A 5,771-nucleotide genomic window follows, 5' to 3' on the forward strand; every position below is an offset into this window, starting at 1 on the left:
TCCTGTCCTGGCATACTTCTCTAGCTTCTTTTATGTCCATGCATTTTTTCATGCAGGCTCTCGTGTTTCTGTGACTTCTTATGTCTCTTCTAAGTAGGGGCTTAATCGTGTAATAATAATAAAATGCTCTAACTCTGATTTTTCTTCTCTTGACTTTTTTTCATATCATGCGTTATTCGGCCTAAAATATTGATTTGCATGTGTTTTTTGAAATGTTGTAAATGCTATGACTGTGGTAAATTTTGGTCTTATAAAAAAAAAGTCATTTTGAATTTTCACCCAAAATGGCTGGCTAACGAACTTGTCCTTTATTTTAGGACACTGAAAGAGTATACCAAAGGGCAATCCAATCGGTCAATTCTTTCTAAATTTATCGTGCTGACAAATTAAAAATCTACACACACACACACAGAGAGAGGGGGGGCGTAAAAACCAGTTTTTCGGAGTTAAAAAGATGAATTCTAAATTAAATACTTAATTTGGAGGTTCAAAAATTAATCTATAACCACAGTAACCAAAAAACAAATTTTCAATAAAATAGTAAAATGAAATGAATTCGCAACTACAAAAATGCAACCAAAAATGAAATAGTTAACTTTTTACTTAAAAAAAATTGTTTATCAATGAAAAGGAGGTTTGGATGAGATACTTCAGTTTTCAGCAAAAAATAATCAATCTCTAACCAAAAAAGTTGAATATTGTAACACAGGGATTAATTTACCTCCAAAAAGTTGAGTTTTCAACTGAAAAATAAGTTTTTAACAATAAAAAATTTTTTTTTAATAGATTAGTTAAATTTTTAACTCCCTTTTTAAAGAAAGAAATACATTTTTCACCAAAATAAGTCAATTTGCACACAAAAAGAATAATTGTCTAAAAAGTCAATTTTGAAACACTCAGTTTATTTTTCAATTAAAAAGATCAATCTTCAAGAAAAAAAAAGATTTTTTTTTTTAAATTAGTTAAACTTTTAACAGAAAATTTTTATTTCATCCAAGACGAGGAAATGTTTTGCATCAGGATTAATTTTCAACCAAAAGAGACGAATTTTCAATAAAATACGTTAAGTTTCATCAAAATGGTTCATGTTTAAAATAAATGGGGCGAATTTTTAACCAAAAACGGAAAAGTTAAATTTTTAGTTAATTAATTTTTGATGAAATAACAAAAATCAGTTTTTCACAAAAATTCTTTATTTTGAACCAAAGTGATGAATGCGCAACAAAAAGCAACTTAAATTGTATGATTGACATTACAATAAAAAAGGATGAATTTTCAACCAATCATGTAATTTTAAAAATAAAAAATATCAGTTTTCAATCAAGAATAAAGCAAAAACAAATAAAATCTCAAATTTTTAACCAAAGGGAAAAAGCTTTACCGATAAAATTTACATAAAAAACAGTTGAATTCGACAAAAAAAAGTTTTTTTCTAAATCTGTTGGTTTTTTAAATATGAAATATGTTTTTTTTCTTCACTATGAAGGAATATAAAACTTTTAGAAACATTGTACCATGAAAGTATACTATTTATAACTATGCTAGAAAAACTGAACGTACTTAAAATATTACATTTTTTCTTTTCAAACTAAATGACTGACATTTTGACTCTACTTCACGAATAAATTATAAACTTGTATTAATGATTTGTATAAAGAAAGTTTAAAAAATGCAAGACTAGGATAAGATTTTAATTGCTGCTTCAGTAATGAGGTCATTGTTATTACAAACAGTGATGTGTTCAATAATAGTGGAAAGTGACGAAGATACTAAACTTTACATGATGAAGATACTAAACTTTAGTCTACTACTAAACTTGCGATTCCCGTCACTTCTACCCGCCTATTCTACTGCAAATTCACGCAAAGGAAACCCAACACTCACCGAACATCGTAGAACGGCTCGAAGTGCACCAAAGATATTATAAACGTAGATGCGGTGCGGGCTTAGTTCTTCTTCTTCTTTCTTTCTCTCTCCACTCCACTGCTGTTGCCCGCCATAAATATAGACGGTGCGTCCGGCGAAAAAAGTCACTTCCCCTCTACACATCGCTACCCGTAGATAGCCCAATGAAGTCCCATAGATATATTTTGCCAACAGCCACTTGGAGCGCTGTAAGCAACTCTCAGTAGGCCCCTCGAGGCGCACTAATGGTTACTTAGCTCGGACAAGAACCATATGGATTGAAATTAAATTGCCAATTAAAACATTTTTACATTTATAACTTTGCAAAACATGGTTATTTTAATAAATACCAAAAATAAAAGTCGATGAGTAATTTATATTACGGTTTCATATATTTTTCACTAATTCTAAAATTATTACTTATAATTTTCATTCTATATATTGTCTATATATAGTTCTTTAATATTATTGATTTTGTATTTTTATTTTTGTGGTCTGCAATTTCTATGGATTTTTTAAGACTATTTTTCTAATCAGATTCTCGTATGTATTTTCCAATTTCTTAATTATCATATATTCTAACGTTTTTATAAAAATATAATTATAATTCCAAGTGATAGGAAAATTACACAGGCACACAAAAAAAAGTCAAAGTCCATGGAAGCAACCTCTGGGGTTCTATGGGTTTTGGACCGCTGATTCCGAATCGTTTGTGGGTTTTTTCAGATAAGATCGCTTTCAAGGTCATTTGAAGGTCAAATGACGAAAATATTGCTGAGAAAATCTGAAAAAATTCAGACATAGATTTTTTAGCATGCTGAATCCGAATCCGGTGTCGGTTGACCTTCATTAATTCAAGATTAAGGTCATTTGAAGGCCAAACCAACAAAATAACCTCAAAAAATTTGTAAAAATTTATATATATGTTTTAAGAGTCGTAGAATCTAAATCCTAGGTCATTTGGCCATATCTAGTATTTTCAAGGTCATTTAAATATTAAAATAACAACCCATATATCGAGTTTGATAGACCTTCATCAATTCACGTACAAGCTCATAATAAAATAAAAAAATTAACAATCCCTCATAAACAATTACGATAGACATATTTTTTTGTATCAACTTGTGTTCATGTTTTCCGCTCATACCGTACTCTCTTACTATCAAATGATCGACGTAACGGTTTTTTTTTCGCTTTTTGTCTGTAGTTTTACACTCACTTTTCAGTGACCAGCAGTAATCAGCCATCATAGCGACATCCCATCTGCCTTGGTAGCGCTTTTCCATTTCTTTTATGTCTTGATGGAAGCGCTCTCCTTGCGCTTCACTGTAATCGTCACAATTCTCTGGGAATCGATCCAGGTGATTATGCAGGAAGTGCAATTTGTATGACATCAGACGCCCCATTTTTCCAAAGTTCTTAATCATTTCGGCTACTATAACTTTATGATTTTCACTTCTTTTATTTCCTAAAAAGTTTTTCACAACTTCCTTAAAACTGAGCCATGCATCCATTTGAATTTTTGTCATTGTCGTTGGAAATTTATCATCTTGTAAAAGTCTCCTTATTTCTGGACCATCAAAAATCCCTTCTTTCAACTTGGCATCAGATTTATATTGAAACTTCTTTTCCAAGTATTTAAAATATCGACTATTTGCATCTAAGGCTTTCACAAATTGCTTCATGGCTCCTAATTTAATATGTGATGGAGGAATCAATACTTTTTTTTGGATCAACCAGGGCCGATTCAATGATATTTCCTTTTCCTATTTCAAGTGATATCCTTTCAGCCCACTTAAGATTTGTGTAATGTTTTTCGCGATCTCTACTATCCCAAAGGCACAAGAAACACGGATTCTTTGTAAATCCAGATTGCTGTCCTAGCAACATACCTGAAACTTTCAAATCACCACATATAAGCCAATTATATGTTTTGTATTCAATGGCCTCTAGAAGTTTTTTAAGACTAGTGAAGGATTCTTTCATTGTTGTAGAGTGTGCGACAGGTACTGAGACATATTGATTTGTGTTGTGAAGTATTACAGCTTTTAAGCTTCTTTTTGATGAGTCAATAAACAGTCTCCAATCACCATCTTTATAAGTATTTGGCTTAAGTTCTTCCATCAGTCCTTTAAAATTTGAACAGTACACTAATTTTTCTTCATCAAAGACTTTTTCTTCGAAATACTGCTTGAAACTCTCATTTCTTTTTCTATAAAACGTTACCTTCGTACCTTTTTAAAATAAATTTTTACTTTTTAAAACTGAAGCTAAATGTTCCACAGCGCACTTCCACTGGCATCGGTACCCCGACTAGCGTATGAGCGAATCATTCTACACATCCCCTTACGGGGCAGTTGTCATCGTCACATGACTAGTCGAGGCAACAGGTGAAAAAGAATCGATTACATACATCGAAACATCTAGACATCCGCACATCCACATATCCATGCATCCACAAATCCACACATGCACACACGCAAACATTTACTCCTAAGCACTTTTTTTTTAAAGATATACCATTCTTATAGGTACAAAGCTTTCTCTTTCAAGAAATCTACAGCAGCTAATATTGATAAGAAAGTACACTGCCTTACTTTCGAGAAATTCACAGCAGCTAATGTTGATAAAGGTAAATTAATATTTCCAGTTTCTATATAGATGAAAAACTAAAGCTGATTCTAAATTAATTTTTTAAAACATTTTTTCAACAGTACCTCATTGATTTGACCTTCAAATGACCTTGACCGTAAACTCATGAAGGTCAACCGACACCGGATTCGGATTCAGCATGCTCAAAAACCTACATTTGAATTTTTCAGGTTTTTTTTAGCCTTTTTTCTGAATTCGACCTTCAAATGACCTCAGATGATCTTCAGATAACCAGATATGAGCAAATCAACCTTGGATTTGTATTCAGCGACTCCCAAAACCTATATATAAATTTTTACAATTTTTTTGAGGTTATTTTGTTGGTTTGACTTTTAAATGACCTTCATAATAAAGGTCAACCAACACCGGATTCGGATTCAGCGTGCTAAAAAACCTATGTCTGAATTTTTTCAGATTTTTCAGCAATATTTTCTTCATTTGACCGTCAAATAACCTTGAAAGCGATGTGATCTCAAAAAATCGACAAACGATTCGGAATCAGCGACCCAAAAACCATAGAACCCCAAAGGTCGCCTCTGTGGACTTTGACTTTTTTGTGTGTCTGTGTTATTCTTTCGGCTTCTAGATGTTAAGACGGCAGTTCCAAGCCATATTACGTTTCGCATTGGCAAACAAAATTAGACGTACAGAATTTCACTGGCATATTCATAACAAATACCATGTTCCATGAAGTATATTTTAAAATAAACTTTAAATTATTATAATTACTACAGCTTCCTCGAAATATATGTAATTCAAATTATTTTTTAAGTTTTTCAGAACTTTTAAATATATTTATAATGATTCCCTTTTTGTCGTAAAATTTATCTAAAATTCTGCAAAAAAATTCCTCAAAATCTTCCAGACTTTTTTTACAATTTTATAAATCTTTTAAAATTTTTGAAATATTTTCGACACTGCAAACTTCCCGAAATTATAAAATGCTGAAACCTCAAAATCCCGAATTAAAAAATTCTAGAATAATAAAATTCTGGACAGTTTACAATGTTATGGATTTTGAAAATTCCCGAATAATAAAACTCCAGGCCGAATGCTGTCTAATGATAAAATATACAAACTGGAAAATTCCCGAATTGCAGAAATTGAGAAAACAGTTTTGTGGTCAATATTATTTATTTATTACAAATACAATAATCAAATATTTATATTATAGACATGTTGTTTAATGTTGAATTTTGTTAAATTATCGTTTT

At 31.2% G+C, this 5,771-nt stretch overlaps 1 protein-coding gene across 1 annotated transcript in view; it reads right to left on the reverse strand.

Moving 5' to 3' along the window:
• The window catches only part of LOC117175417 (ATP-citrate synthase), a 94,036-nt gene extending 92,066 nt beyond the window's left edge, over positions 1-1,970 (reverse strand). The window contains exon 1 of the mRNA XM_033367493.1: positions 1,885-1,970. The gene's annotated coding sequence lies outside the window, so the exon portion shown is untranslated. The remainder of the gene's footprint in view (positions 1-1,884) is intronic.
• Positions 1,971-5,771: the final 3,801 nt, after the last annotated feature.

Source organism: Belonocnema kinseyi, chromosome 1 (assembly GCF_010883055.1).
Source record: "Belonocnema kinseyi isolate 2016_QV_RU_SX_M_011 chromosome 1, B_treatae_v1, whole genome shotgun sequence".
In the NCBI taxonomy this organism is placed as follows: Eukaryota; Metazoa; Arthropoda; class Insecta; order Hymenoptera; family Cynipidae; genus Belonocnema; species Belonocnema kinseyi.